Raw genomic sequence first — 16752 nt, 5'->3', positions numbered from 1 at the left:
TGGTGGCTCAGATGGTAAAGAATCTGCCTGCAATTCAGGAGGCCCAGGTTCAATCCCTGGGTTGAGAAGATCCCCTGGAGAATGGAATGGCTATCCACTTCAGTATTCTTGTCTGGAGAATTCCATGCACAGAGGAGCCTGGTAAGCTACAGTCAGTTGCAAAGAGTCAGACACGACAGCAAATAACACTCTACAGGTTTCTGTCTTGTCTATTGTTATATCTCTGTATAAAGGTAGGTATTACAGGTTCAATACAGAAAACCTTGGTAGAATACAAACATCTAGACCTTGAACTTCCCTTAACCAAGGCTAATCCAGTCACATGAAATACGGAGTCTGCCATAGTTATTAAGGAGGATGATAAAAGATTAGAGGCAATAGTCCTACAAAAATTGTTCTTGGAGTCTGTGATAAATTCATAAAATCTAATAGTTGAAAGAACCACTGAGCTTTATATTAAAGCTTATGAAAATAAAATGTTTCATCACTGGCTAATGCATTTAAAATTCAGTGCTATGTCAATATCAAGCAAAATTGTTCCTGAAAATAACTTTGGCAGAGTTTTAAAAATCTAGCTATACTATCATGACTATCATGAGTTTTTCATATATTACTTAATATTATTCCAGGAAATCCTGATTGCAAAGTAGGTAGATGAGAAGCATTTGATTTATTTTGGACCATCCTAGCTGGCATTAAAAAACAAACAACAACAACAACAAAAACTGCTATGATGTAGAAAATCTTTATCTGTGCAAGTACGATGATTTAGAAGCAATTTAAACAGGGTTTCTTTAGTTGTAGGACTTCTCAGTGTATTAACATGCTAATTTCACATATTATGAATCTCCAAGAGAAGGGTTTAATAAGCACCATTTCCCATTTAACAAAATAAACCTTTGCTTTTGTATCTCTTTGCCTTGAATAATAATATAATATTCTGTCTGTTATAATTAAAAACTAAATCTCATGCATGTATTTCTAATCCAAAATTGGCAAAACTGTGACAAATCCTAATTTCAAGAGTCAATGAAAATATATGACCAAGTAATTATAAACTACATTACATTATTGGACTGTACTTGTCAAGTTTACCTCCTATAGCTAATGCTTTATCTGGCTCAATCTCACTTTTTAAAATATCTTACTCACCAAGTTGTTACAAAAAAAAAAAAAAAAAAAAAAAAACAAGTTGTTACAATAATGTTTGAAGCATCTGGATTTTTATAAGATGCATAAAATGTGTGCATATCTAATCATGCCTTAGAAGGAGCTGTTAAGGCTTTATGTTGGGGACCAGTTTTTCTACTTTAGCCACTCACTGGTACAGTGCAAGTGAGTACTTGGTTTCCTGACTTGGGCAAAACATACTGATAAGGAATTTAGGAGAGCAGACTATGATTAGAAGTCTAGTCAGGTTAGCAGTTGAATTCAGGAAAGGTTGTCAATCTTTCAGACTACATTCTAAAATCATTACCCTGGATGACCATGACTGCCCTATGTGCTGAATATTGATTTTCTTCAGCAGAGCTGCTTGTTAGTGTGACCTAATTTGCCACAGAAAGGACTTGCTTCCCTACACTTTTTAGCATTTCTTTTGTCTTTCTTCTTTTCAGCCATCCTACTTCATCCTCACTTTGAATAGAAGCCTGAGGATCATTCACTCTCTTAGAATGTACCTGTCGGGAAAGTGTATTGACTCAGTGTTTGCAGGTTGTCCTAGGCTGTTTTTTGTTTTTGTTTTTGTTTTTACCTTTGTTGTTTTTAAGCCTCAGGATTTACACCTCCTCCCTGATGATCAAGTCTTATTTGTTAAGATTAAGGAAGACTCACATGTATCATGGATTGGATTGCTCTTGAGCTTTAGTGGAACATATTTGTAAACCTATATTCAAATAAGAAAGAAGTAAGAAAACAGGACTGTATACTTGTTTGTTCTGGATAATGATGTAAAATTGCACCCAATCTCTCTCTCTCTCTCTCTCTCTCTCTCTCTCTATATATATATATATATATATATATATATATATATATATATATAAAGCTGAAGAAAAGTCAAATTCACGTAACTAAATGTTTTAATTACTATTGTAAATTTCCCTAAAGGGCCAATCTGCAAGAATTTATTCTCCATTTCTTCTTGAAAATACAATAAAACATTATTATTTCCCTTGCATTTATGTGCATTTTTACTGTACTTGTGTGTATTTATCTACTCTGTCATTCACTCTAAATCAAGCCATAAAAAATCGACTTCATAAAAATGTCTATTCAATCCTACCACAGAAATTTAAATGGGGGGGGGGAAAAAACTTAAACTGATTTCTCATCGATTGGCATGTCATTGCAAAAGTACATGTTTAGAATATGCTGTCTTTTGAAATGCATTGATAGATCTCTAGCAGTTTTAGTGTCATATGAACTTCACTTTCAGCTCTAACACATTGAATTGTTTCAAATTGTAACAGACAAATGAAATTCAAATACCTCTCAAGAGACATATTTTGAAGTTGTTCTTTCATTCTGTATATTTAGTTTTATTTGTAAGTTATTTGAATACAAATTATATGCTGCTGCTGCTGCTGCTAAGTCGCTTCAGTCATGTCCAACTCTGTGCAACCCCTTAGATGGCAGCCCACCAGGCTCCTCTGTCCCTGTGATTCTCCAGGCAAGAATACTGGAGTGGGTTGCCATTTTCTTCTCCAACAAGTTATACGACTAAAGCATTAATTTATTTGGTGTAACAATGATATCAATTTTTAGTGGAGCTATTAATTTGATTTACAAAAAGTTGCTAATGTATTCGAATCAATTAAGCATCCAACTATAAAAAAAACAATTAGGTAAAATGACTTTTTTAAGGAGTACCTTCAACAGTTCTGTAATATTTGACAGAAGGATGCACAAATTGTTGGTTAAAAAGTCATGAAGCTGCAGTCACCTGAAATGAATATTGTAAAGTAAATAAATAAATAAATAAATAAAAGATATACTACTTTAAAAAGTACTATTTTGTCAAATTATACTTAAGAACACTTTTTAGAAATGACTGCTCAGGTCTTAAAATGTAAGCAAATTTCTAGCTAATATGGTAAAACATGCCCTTATGAAACATTACAATGAAGGTACAAAAAGTTTCAATTTACAAGGACAAATAAAATAGAAAAGGAGGAAATAGACAACAGCATTTTAGAAGTGTTGACAGAGTTTTGGTGGATGGAATGGTAACTGACTCTGTTGAGGTGGAAAGCTGAGACCTAAGGACTACAGGAAAGAAAGTGACCAAAAACACACATACCCATACCTTATTGACCAATAATGCTGCTCTCTCACAGAAGCTTTTTCTATATATTGCCTCTTTCTTTAGTGTATTTAGCCAAAAATCCATGTCTACAAAATCATGAATATTATTATTTCAGCATTAAAAAGTATTTTTATTATTCACTCAATGAGAAGAGACCTTGCCTATTAAAAACAATCTTTTTAAATTATGTATTTCCTTAAGCTACCACCCTTTTTTCATCTATTAACAACTAGTCTCCTCTATTCCTTAATTGAATATAATTGATTTTTGTCTTTATCATTCAATTTAAACTTCTGTTCTGTGGTCACTAGTGACTTTGTGTCTCTAATAAACATTTCTCAGTCTTCATCTTTCTTGACTTCTTAGCAGAATTTGATTCTCCTGACTACACTTTACATTATGAAATATTCTTGTCCCTTGTCTTCCAAACAAAAACCACACAGAGCAGCCCCTCTTTTCTAACTTTAGGGAGTTTCCATTTCCCTAACAGTTCACTTCTTTTCTATCTTCATTGCAGGCTCATTTTCTCTATCCATTAAGTCAATATTGCAGTCCATCCACTTTGAATGGCAGGCCCTCTTATTCTCTCATTTTATATTCTCTCAGGCAAACTCTCTAGGTCTGCAACTGTCCTAATTATTTATATGCTGTCCATTCTCAAATCTTTATCTTCATCATAGGACTTTCTTCTGTAATCCATATTTAAGAATGCATTTATCTAACTAGCATATCCTCTAGGTTGTTTCTAAGGAAATTCAAAATATTACAGGACCAAGATGAAACTGGGTGATCCTCCATGCCTGAACATGATCTTCTTTCATCATTCTCTATTTGATTTGATGGATACCACCATAAACCTAGAAATATAGGAGTTAGCCCTGACAACTAATTTTCTCTCTCTGCTCCTTCTTCCACAATGTCATCAAATCCTGTTTACCTCCCAATATCTCTCAGACACATCCATGTCTCTCATTCTCCATTTCCATATCTCTTCCTGATTCTAAACTACTAAAAAAATTTCTCTTGAGTTAGTACTGCAATCTTCTAACTCCTGACTTCTGTTCAAGACCTTTCTACACTTTTCATAACACTGAAGCCAAAATGATATTAAGAAAATGCAAATCTCCTTAGGTAACTCACTACTGAAAATCCCTAAATAGTTTCAAACTGCTATTAAAATACAGACAAAAGCTAACATAGTTTATATGGCCTTGTATGGTCTGGATTCTACCTATTCTTCCAGTCTTATCTCAAACCACAGTCTCCCTTGCTTTCTTTATCCCACATTTAAGTTATTTAAATGTGCTTTTACTGTGTCTCAAAATAAGGCATTTGTGTGTGCTATTAGCTTGTTTCACAGTTTTTCACACATCCATCTGCTCCCAGTAATCATTTATAGACATCTTTTCATTCTTCAGAGCTCAACTCAAATACAACTTTGTCAAAAGTATTTCCCTAGTTAACCTCATTTGTACCCTCAAATCTACATCCCTCAGGTCTAGGTCAGATTACTTCACTATAGATTCTCATGGTGCTATATTTATTCAGATATTTTCCCTCTGTTTGTTATTAGACATTCATTAGTATGATTATTTGATTTTCAGTTTATGTCACTAGATTTAAGCTCATTAGGGCAGCAACTATGCCTCGTTAGCTCACTGATGTCTAATACCTTGCACCCTGATAGACACCTTGCCTGATAGACAGTAGGAGCTTAATAAATATTTGCTTAAAAATCTATTAAATACTGAATTGATGTGTTTGGAGAAAGAGCTTTGTGTCTCATACATAGGGATCCTGAGATCAACGAAGAATCATTCTATGGTAAGCCCCTATGCATAGCATTAGTAAACTTGAAAATGGGTTAATATAAATTACCCAATAAAACATAGGAAACATTGAAAAAGAGAGAGAATAGAGTGCCCAAGAGCTATGAGGCAATAATTATCTGAGACATAATTATGAGACAAATTATCTGACATACAGATAATTAGAACACAAGAGGAGAATTGACAGTAAATGGGCTGGAAAGAAATATTTGGAGACATATTGGTCAAGATTTTTCTGAAAATAATGAAAATATTCAAACCACAGTTCCAGAGATCCCTTCTTCAAGAAGATATTTTACTGTTGTTGTTGTTGAGTTGCTAAGCCATATCTGACTCTTTGCCATGCGATGGACTGCAGCATGCCAGGCTTCTCTGTCCTCTACTATCTTCAGGAGTTTGCTCTAATCCATGTCCATTGAGTCAGTGATGATATCTAGCCATCTCATCCTCTGTCACCCGCTTCTCCTTCTGCCCTTAATCTTTCCCAGCAATGGGTTCTTTTCCAATGAGTGGGCTCTTCACATCAGTGGCCAAAGTATTAGATCATCAGTCCTTCAGCATCAGTCCTTCCCGTGAATATTCAGGGTTGATTTCCTTTAGGATTGACTGGTTTGATGTCCCTTCAGTCCAAGAGATTACCAAGAGTCTTCTCTAGCACCACAGTTCAAAAGCATCAATTCTTCGGCACTCTGCCTTCTTTATGGTCCAACTCTCACATCCATACATGATTACTGGAAAAACTGTAGTAGCAATCTGTTGTAGGTTCATGTCTCACATAAGGATAAAATGTGCAACAGTAAAATCACAAAATATAGGGGGGTGGTGTTAGAAGCATATTGTCAAAGGATCCATACAGTACCTGTAAAACAGTATAATATTTTTGAAAGTATATGTGATTAAAGATATGATTGCAAACATCAGAATAATTCTTCAAAATATTAAAAAACCTTACAAATAATGAGTCACTACTGGAGATAAGATGCAATAATAAAAACACTCAATCCAAAAGCAGGCATAAAAAGAGGGGGAAAAAAAGAAATATAGAACAGATACAATGAAGAGAAAACATATAGGATCCTGTTGGTTTAATGTCAGCCATACTAATAAAAGAAAATAATGACATTAGGTGTAAATGTTCTAAATCAGGAATTGGTAAGCTACAGCCCATAGGATAAATCTGTTTGGTGTGTATTTTGGTAAACAAAGTTTTTTTGGAACACATCTATGATCACACCTTTACCTATTTTTGTGATTGCTTTCATGGAATAACAGTAGAAATTAAGTATTTTGGAAAGAGTTATAAGAACTGCAAACTTTAAATATTTATTGTTTGTCCCTTTATTAAAAAAAATGCTTGCCAAATTATGGTTTAAACAAATAAATTAATGACATTGGCAAAGAGAATATTGTAAAGAAAAGATACAACTATATTCTGTCTATAAGGAAACTATTTTAAATATGAGCGGGTTTAAAAAAAAAAATCAATGTCACGCATGAATTAATCAAAAAGAAAACTAACATGGCTATCTTAGACAAGTAAACTTCAGAACAATAAAAATACCAGGGATGAAGAGAGACATTACCTCATGGTAAATAGATTGATTTTCCAAGATGACATAGCAATCTTAAATGTATATGCATCTAACAGAATTTAAAAATACATGAAGAAAAATTTGAGCAAACTAAAAGGGAGAAATAGGATAGTTCACAATTATTTTGGAAACAAATCCTTTTCTTTCAGTAATCATGGAACAAGACAAAAAAAAAAAAATCTCCCAAAACATAATCTACCAATTTGACATTTACAAACACTATATCTTAGAATATAGAGATTATTTTAAAATGCATATAGAAGATTCAACAAGATAGAGCAAACTATGTTCTATAGTACAAAACTCAACAAATTTAGAGAATTGAAATCATATGAAGTATGTTCCTAACCACAGAGGAATTAAACTAGAAATTGCTTGCAATCATTCTGTACCTGTACAACCATTTTTTTTTTTTCACTTTCAGCACAACATTCAACAGATTACAAGAGCTATTTAATGATTTATTGTAAAATAGTCTTTGTGCTAAATGATTTCACCCAACTGTAGGCCAATTTAAGTGTTTTGAGTATGTTTAAGGAAGGTAGCTTGAACTAATGTTTGGTACCTTAGGCACATTAACTGTATTTTGCACTTTCTACTTACAACATTTCTAATTTACAATAAATTTATTGGGATTTAGTCCCATCATAAGTCAAGGAAGATCTGTAGTAGAAAATAAGGAAGGTCTAAAATCAATTATCTAAACTTCCAACATAAGAAAGCAAAAGGAAAAGAGTATTTTGAACCCTAAGGAAACAGGGCAAGGAAAGTAATAATGATGAGGATAAATTTATGAAATTGAAAAATTGAAAACAAAAATGAATGGACAAAATAATGAAAACAAAAGTGGACTATTTCACCATATTAATAAAATTGATAATTCTCTACCCAAACTGATCCACAAAAAGAGACAAATAACATTAACCCATAAATTTGACAAAATGATAAGAAATGTATAAATTGGTGAAAGATAACTACCACATTGGAGAAAGCAGTGGCAACCCACTCCAGTACTCTTGCCTGGAGAATCCCATGGACGGAGGAGCCTGGTAGGCTGCAGTCCATGGGGTTGCTAAGAGTCGGACACGACTGAGTGACTTCACTTTCACTTTTCTGCATTGGAGAAGGAAATGGCAACCCACTCCAGTATTCTTGCCTAGAGAATCCCAGGGACGGGGGAGCCTGGTGGGCTGCATTCTATGGGGTTGCACAGAGATGGACACGAATGAAGCGACTTAGCAGCAGCAGCAGCGACTACCACATGACAGTCAAGAAGAGATAGATAAATTGATGATTTAAATTTATAGTTAAAAAGATTTCTGAATTAAAAAAAAAAAAGCTCACTTCTCATGTGTGTTTCTCATTTATTCTCACACTACTATCAAACAATGCTTCTGACATCTGATGTGTGAGTTTCATTCCCACAGCGAGCAATTCTCTGTGACATCAGTTGAATATTTTTTGATTTAACTACATTCTGACGCTATCTACCCGAAGACAGTGTCAGATACCATAGGTTGAGAGTTCAATGCTGTGATACTGCACACCAATTCAGGTGCCAATGACAAGTAGTAGGTCTCCATGTTATCTACAACTTCTGTCTAATTTGGTTTCAAGTCAGAGGTTCCCATGACCTCCTTTTCTTCAGATTTGATTATTAGATAGAAGAGCTCACAGAACTCAGGGAAGCATTCACTTACATCTAACAGTTCATTATATAATAAAGGATAAAAGCACTACTATCACCCAGGGAATTCCAAGGGATTTAGGAACTCTGTGTCAAGAATAAGAGTCAAAGACCAAAGTATTAGAACAAAAGATGCTCCTAGTGCTTTTATAACTTAGGATATTACAAAGGTTTTGGCAGTTCTACTTCAGGTACCAGAGGTCTAGATCAATGCATGTATTTATTATTATCTCACATTTTCCAATAAAGAAAACTTTAGACAGAGGAGGCCTCACTAATGAAGTATACCCATCCTTGAAAAGACAGTAGTATCAACTCTAAAAATGTTCTGCACCACACAAGAGAGCAAAGATTTAAAGCTGCTTTCATGCAGACAACAGTTTAGTTCAGTCCCTCTGTCATGTCTGACACTTTGTGACCCCATGGACTACAGCATACCAGGCTTCCTTGTCTATCACCAAATCCCAGAGCTTGCTCAAACTCATGTCCATCAGATTGGTGAAGCCATCAACCATCTCATCCTCTGTAGTCCCCTTCTCCTCCTGCCTTCAATCTTTCCCAGTATCAGGGTTTTTGCAAGGAGTCAGTTTTTCACATCAGGTAGCCAAAGTATCGGAGTTTCACCTTCAGCATCAGACCTTCCAATGAATATTCAGGACGGATTTCCTTTAGGATGGACTGGTTTTATTTCCTTGCAGTCCAAGGGACTCTCAAGAGTCTTCTCCAACACCACAGTTCAAAAGCATCAATTCTTCGGCACTCAGCTTTCTTTATGGTCAAACGCTCACATCCATACATGAAGAATGGAAAAACCATAGCTTTGACTTTGTTGGCAAAGTAATGTCTCTGCTTTTTAATATGATCTCTAGGTTTGTCATAGCTTTTCTTCCAAGGAGCAAGTATCTTTTAGTTTCATTTTTGCAGTCATCATGGTTGCAGTGGTTTTGGAGCCAAAGAAAATAAATCTGTCACTCTTTCCACTGTTTCCCCATCTATTTGCAAGGAAGTGATGGGACAGGATGCCATGATCTTAGTTAAATAAGAAGGGTGGCAATACACAGCCTTGATGTAATCCTTTCCCAATTTTTAACCAGTCAGTTGTTCCATGTCCGGTTCTAACTGTTGTTTCTTGACCTGCATACAGATTTCTCAGGAGGAAGATAAGGTGGTCTGGTATTCCCATCTCTTTAAGAATTTTCCACAGTTTGTAGTGATCCACACAATCAAAGGCTTTGGCTTATTCAATAAAGCAGACTTTTTTCTGGAATTCTCTTGCTCCATCTATGAACAAATGGATGTTGGCAATTTGATCTCTAGTTCCTATCTTTAAAAAATTCAGCTTGAACATTTGGAAGTTCTCAGTTTACATACTGTTGAATTCTTTCTTGGAGAGTTTTGAGCATTACTTTGCTAGAATGTGAGATGAGTGCAATTGTGCAGTAGTTTGGACATTCTTTGGCATTGCCTTTCTTTGGGATTGCAATGAAAACTGACCTTTTCCAGTCCTGTGGACACTGCTGAGTTTTCCAAATTTTCTGGCATATTGAGTGCAGGACTTTCATAGCATCATCTTTTAGGACTTGAAATAGCTCAACCTGAATTCTGTCACCTCCACTAGCTTTATTTGTAGTGATGCTTCATAAGGCCTACTTACACTCAAGGATGTTTTACTCTAGAGTGAGTGATCACTGACCTAGGTGAGTGATCACACAACCGTGGTTATCTGGGTCATTAAGGTTTGTTTTTTTTTTTTTTTTTTGTATAGATCTTCTGTGTATTCTTGCCACCCTTTCTTAATATTTTATGTTTCTGTTAGGTCCATACAGTTTCTGTCCTTTATTGTGCCCATCTTTGCATGAAATTTTCCCTTGGTATCTCTAATTTTCTTGAAGTGATCTCTAGTCTTTTCCATTCTGTTGTTTTCCTATATTTCTTTTTATGATCACTGTCAAAGCCTTTCTTATCTCTACTTGCTATTCTTTGGAACTCTATTCACATGGGTATACCTTTTCTCCTTTGCCTTTAACTTCTCTTATTTTCTCAGGTATTTGCAAGGTCTCCTCAGACAACCACTTTGCCTTTTTGTATTTGTTTTTCTTGGGGATGATCTTGATCCCTGCCTCCTGTACAATGTTACAAACCTCCATCCATAGTTCTTCAGGCACTCTGTCTATCATATCTAATCCCTTGAATATATTTATCACTTCCACTGTATAATATTAAGGGATTTGATTTAGGTCATACCTGAATGTTCTAGTGGTTTTCTGTACTTTCTTCAATTTAACCCTGAATTTTGCAATAAGGAGTTCATGATCTGAGCCACAGTCAGCTCCCAGCCTTGTTTTTGCTGAGTGCATTGAGCTTGTCCATCTTTGGCTGCAAATAATATAATCAATCTGATTTTGGTATTGACCATCTGGTGATGTCCATGTGTAGAGTTGTCTCTTGTATTGTTGGAAGAGGATGCTTGCTATGACCAGTGTGTTCTCTTGGCAAATTTCTGTTAGCCTTTGCCCTGCCTCATTTTGTACACCAAGGCCAAACTTGTCTGTTACTCTAGGTAACTCTTGACTTCCCACTTTTGCATTCCAATTCCCTATGATGAAAAGGTCATCTTTTTTTTTTTTTTTATGTTAGTTCTAGAGGTCTTGTAGTTCTTCATAGAACCATTCAGCTTCAGCTTCTTTGGCATTTATGGTTGGGGCATAGACTTGGATTACTATGATAGTGAATGCTTTGCTCTGGAAACGAACAGAAATAATTCTGTCAGTTTTGAGATTGCAGCCAAGTAGTGCTTTTTTTTGTTGACTATGAAGGCTACTCAATTTCTTCTAAGGGATTCTTGCCCACAGTAGTAGATATAATGGTCATCTGAGTTAAATTCATCCATTCCAGTCCATTTTACATCACTGATTCCTAAAGTGTTGATGTTCACTCTTGCCATTTCATGTTTGACCACTTCCAATTTACCAATTCACGGAGCTAACATTCCAGGTTCCTATGCAGTAATGTTTTTTTATATCATTGGACTTTACTTCCATCACCAGTCACATCCACAACTGGGTGTTGTTTTCATTTTGGCTCCGTCTCTTCATTCTTTCTGGAGTTATTTCTCCACTAATCTCCAGTAGCATATTGGGCACCTACTCACCTGGGGAGTTGATCTTTCAGTGTCATATCTTTTTGCCTTTTCATATTGTTCATGGTGTTCTCAAGGCAAGAATACTGAAGTGGTTTGCCATTCCCTTCTCCAGTGGACCATGTTTTGTCAGAACTCTCCATCATGACTTGTTCGTCTTGGGTGGCCCTACATGGCATGGCTCATAGTTTCATTGAGTTAGACAAGGCTGTGGTCCATGTGATCAGTTTGTTTAGTTTTCTGTGGTTGTGGTTTTCATTCTGTCTGCCCTCTGATGAATAAGCTTAAGAGGCTTATGGAAGCTTCCTGATGAGAGACAATGACTGTGGCGGAACTTGGGTCTTGTTCTGATGGGGGGGGGGGCATGCTCTGTAAATCTTTAATCCAATTTTCTGTTGATGGGTGGGGCTTTGTTCCCTCTCTATTATTTGGCCTGAGGCCAAACTGTGGACCCATGCCTCCACCTGAGACTCGGACACTCACAGGCAAGCCTGACTCAGTCTCTTGGGACACTGCTCCTTTCTCCTGGCTCCTGGTGTGCACAAGGTTTTATTTGTGCTCTCCAAGATTCTTTATCCACAGTCCCTTGGAAGTTCTGTAATCAAATCCCACTGACCTCCAAAGTCAAATTCGCTGGGGGTTCTTAGTCCCTTTGCTGTATCCCCAGGTTTGGAAATCTGTTGTGGGTCCTAGAACTTTATGGCGGCTTTGTGGTAGGGCTCATGGCAACCTCCTCCAAGAGGACTTATACCACATGCTGTGTCACCCAGGTCTGCTACAACCAGAGCTCCTGTCCCTGTGGCAGGCCACTGCTGACCCTTGCCTCTTCCCTTAGACTATAACTAAACAAAAGCATTAAATCAAAGTTATAAGCAAATATATCTCACTAATACAGACACAGAAATACACAACAAATATTATTAAGTCACATTATTAATGCAGAAATAGGATAATAACTTAAGATGAAGTGAAGTTTATCCCTGGAATACAAAGTTAGTTCAACATTCAAATATCAAACTGTATGAGATATCTCCTAAAAGGGAGAATAAGGAAGTCTGTGTATCCATTCTTCCCTAAAAGCAATGAAAATACTAGCATTGTGAAATCAGCTTTTTGAAAATTCTTTAAATTAAACACAACAGTTTTAAGTGTATTGAAGAAAAACTGTTGAACCTTGTTAAGAAAAGCAAGTTCTGTAATATTTTTACTTAATCTCTTCTCATCCCCTTGTATAGCTCTATCAGTTCAGTTCAGTCTCTAAGTCGTGTCTATTTGTGACCCCATGGACTGCAGCACACCAGGCTTCCCTGTTCATCACCAACTCCCAGAGCTTGCTCAAACTCATGTCTATTGAGTTCGTGATGCCATCCAACCGTTTCATCCTCTGTTGTCCCCTTCTCTTCCTGCCTTCAATCTTTCCCAGCATTAAGGTCTTTCCCAATGAGTCAGTTCTTCACATCAGATGCCCAAAGTATTGGAGTTTCAGCTTCAGCATCAGTTCTTCCAATGAATATTCAGGACTGATTTCCTTTAAGATTGACTGGTTTGATCTCCTTGCTGTCCAAGGGACTCTCAAACATCTTCTCCAACACCAGAGTTCAAAAACATCGATTCTTTGGTGTTCAGCTTTCTTTATAGTCCAATTCTGACATCCATACATGACTACTGGAAAAACCATAGCACCTTTGTTGGTAAAGTAATGTCTGCTTTTTAATGTGCTTTCTAGGTTTGTCATAGCTTTCCTTCCAAGGAGCTAGCATCTTTTAATTTCATGTCTGCAGTCACCACCTGCAGTGATTTTGGAGCCCAAGAAATAAAGTCTCTCACTGTTTCCATTGTTTCTCCATCTATTTGCCATGAATGGATGGGACTGGATTCAACTCTAGCTCCATAGTTACCTTGAAACCCTTCAGTTTTTACAGTGTTAGCTATGAACGCTAGATGTACTTCTCATAAAATAGGAATAACATCTCATCAAATGCAGAATATCAATAAAGATATAGAAAATGTTTAAAAATTTCATTCTAGAGCTTAAATGAACAATAATTGTAATGAAAAATTCACTAAAGGAGTTCAACATCAGAAACAACTAGGAATAAGAAAGAATGAGCCTCAGAGAAATGCAAGACAATGTTTATGTGTCAACTTATGGGTAATGAGAGTTCTAGAAGATAAATCAAAGGGACAGGAAAATATTTGAAGAAGTGATGTCTGAAAAATTCCTAAATTTGATGAAAAACATTTATATTTATTCACACATCCAGGAAACAAGTTTCAACTATGATAAACTAAAAGATAATCACACCTATAAACATCACATTCAAACATACTCAAGATTGGCATATTAAAAGAGCTGAAAGAAAAAAAGATTGTGAACCAAGTATTCTATATCTAGTATAAATGTATATCAGAAATGAAAAAAGAATAATGTATGAACAAAAGCTGAGAGAATACATTCTTAGCAGATCTGCCCAGCCCACATGAAAACTAAAGTGAATATCTCAGGCTGAAATTAAAGGACACAAAACAGTAATTCCAATTCATGTGAAGAAGTATAGAACACAACTGAAGGTAGTTATATATTAATAGGTAACTATAAAAAATAGCATAAATGTATTTTCATTCATAATTATTTGCTTCTCATGTCTGAATTAAAATGTAATCCTTAAAGTCATAGTTCTTTTAATACAACTATGTTGAAGGGCTTATAATGTATGAACATGTAACTTGTACAACAAAAATAATAACAATGAGGCTAAAGGAGGAAGCCATAAAGGATTAAAATTTCAAAAATCAAGCCCTCATGTTTAAATCCAATTGATTAAAATCAGTTCAGTGGAGGTGTGGGGGAGGGATCATCTTTTTCAACAAATGGTGCTGACACTTTATATCTTACACAAAACTCACTTTAAAATGGATCAAAACCTAAATGTAAGACCTTAAAATAGAAAACTGCTAGAAAACAACCTTATGGGTTGTTGTGACTTTGGACAGAGCAGTGTACTCTTAGATATGACATCTAAAATACAAGCAACAAAGGAAACAATAAATTTGGCTTAATCAAAATTTAAAACTTTTACATAAATCAACTTCAATAAAAATTTAAAACTTTCATGCTTCAAAGAACATGGTAAAGCAAAAATACAACTGAAAAAATGAGAGAACAAATTTTCAAACCACATGTCTAACAAAAGTCTAGTATCTAGAATATGTTAAAAAATTCACAACTAATAAAAAGCAACTCAGTTTTAAAAAGGACAAAGGATTTGAATAGACATTTATCAAAAGAAAATAAACAAATGGCCAATAAGCACATGAAAAGACAATGCCATTAATTATTTGGGAAATACAACTACAAATCACAATGAGATACTTCTTCACAACCATTTGGATGGTTGCAATCAAAAAGGGAAGCACTAACACATGTTGGCAAAGATGAAACCCTCATAAAGTTGTTGGTGGCAATGTAGAGTTGTATAACCCCCTGCAGAAAACAATTTTGCAGTTTCTCAAAAAGCTAAACATATCATAACCATATAACTCAGAAAGTTTGCTCCTAGGTATATAGCCAAGATAAATAAAAAACATGTGTTCATGAAAACACTTATATATCAATGTTTGTAGCAACATTAATCATAATAGCTAAAAGGTGAAAAAATATTCACATTTACCAACTGATGAATGAATAAGCAAATGTGTTATATGGGTCCAATTGAATGTTACACAGACATGAAAGGAAATGAAGTACTGATTCAAACTGCAACATGGATGAACCTTGGAAACATTATGCTAAGTGAAAGAAGCCAGATACAACAGACCATATGCTACATGATTACATTAATTTGAAATATCCAGACAAGTCAAATTCACAGATGAATGAAAATAGGGATTAATTTTAAATGGGCATCTGCAGTAACAAATGAAGTGCACCCTGCAGCACCTCCCAGCTCTTCAGGTTCAGTGCCATTTCCTCGCCTGGCCTAAAGGTCAGTCCAGTCCCAACACCCATCAGAAGGGCTAAAGCTCCACCAATTAGAGGCCACAAATTCCAATCTCTTGCCTAGGCCTGGCCCAATCCAGGTGGTGGGCTCCAAAAGGCTCTCTTCACAAAGTTCAGAAGCCACCGCTGGGCTTCCCCAGTAAGAAGTGGAAGAGGAGCTTCAGGAACCAAAACACAATGGAACACACAATCACAAGAATGTGATTCCAGGAATGCCTACATTTATCTCCCCTGTACTTACTTGGGAACAAGAAAAAGCTTATATAGTGCAACTGTAGCTAGAAGCCCTGACTTGTAAACTGCACACAGGAGACCTGGGCATCTCCTCTAACCTGGGGGACACGTCCCCTTCCCCAGAGCCCATCTACAATTGTGAGGGGAAAGAGGTTTAACACTCTTGACTTCCACACCCAGAAAAAGCTTGAGGAGGAGCAAAATAACATTGTTGCCAAAATGGCTTCCCTCAACCCTGATTTCAAGCCTCTTGCAGATTAAAAACCTCCAGCAACATGTGTGTGCAATAAAGTAATGATCCCACAATATGAGTATCTGGAAATCAGCTTTTTGTGGCTCCTAAGTGGGCCCAGAAGGAATACCTTGAAGAACATAGAGAAGGAATGTAATGCCAAGATCTTGATTGCAGGGAAAGGCTCTGTGAAAGAAGGGAAAGTAAGGATTAAAGATAGCCAGATGCTGCCAGGAGGAGATGAGTCCCTTCTCACCCTGGTGACTGCCAATACCATGGAGAATGTGAAAATAGCAGTAGAGAAGAAACATCCTGAAGCAAGGTATAGATATCCCTGAGGACCAGAATGATTTACAGAAGGTGCAGCTTCGAGAGTAGGCTTGCTTGAACGGGACCCTTTGCGAAGATGATAACAGAATCTTTAGACCCTGGCAGAGCTTGGAGACCCACAACATTACCACAGTGTGTATGAAGTGTGGAGGCTGGTGACCCTTAGTTAGCTCAGAGTAAAATTCAGATGATACCTGGAAAGTACACTTGTGGACTCTGGGGCCTATTGCCTGCATCAAGGAAAATATATGATGACACTGCCCACTGCTGTTGCATCTCTCTGGTCCTCTTCCCCCATGCCAACACCAACTGCAGCTTCTGACACCCCTTCCATCCAGCAGCAGTATGGCTTCCAGAACCCCCTTGCCAGGGTGGCAAAATACAAGGACTACCACCACCAGCACC

General features: G+C 36.4%; 1 pseudogene; it reads left to right on the top strand.

The window, feature by feature from the left end:
• The first annotated feature begins 15470 nt into the window (after positions 1 to 15470).
• Positions 15471 to 16506, top strand: LOC102399365 (annotated as a pseudogene).
• The last annotated feature ends 246 nt before the right edge of the window (positions 16507 to 16752 follow it).

The sequence above is a fragment of the Bubalus bubalis genome, chromosome X (genome assembly GCF_019923935.1).
Source record: "Bubalus bubalis isolate 160015118507 breed Murrah chromosome X, NDDB_SH_1, whole genome shotgun sequence".
Classification (NCBI taxonomy): domain Eukaryota; kingdom Metazoa; phylum Chordata; class Mammalia; order Artiodactyla; family Bovidae; genus Bubalus; species Bubalus bubalis.
The sequence above is the reverse complement of the archived record's forward strand: the minus strand, read 5'-3'. Positions and strand labels throughout refer to the sequence as shown.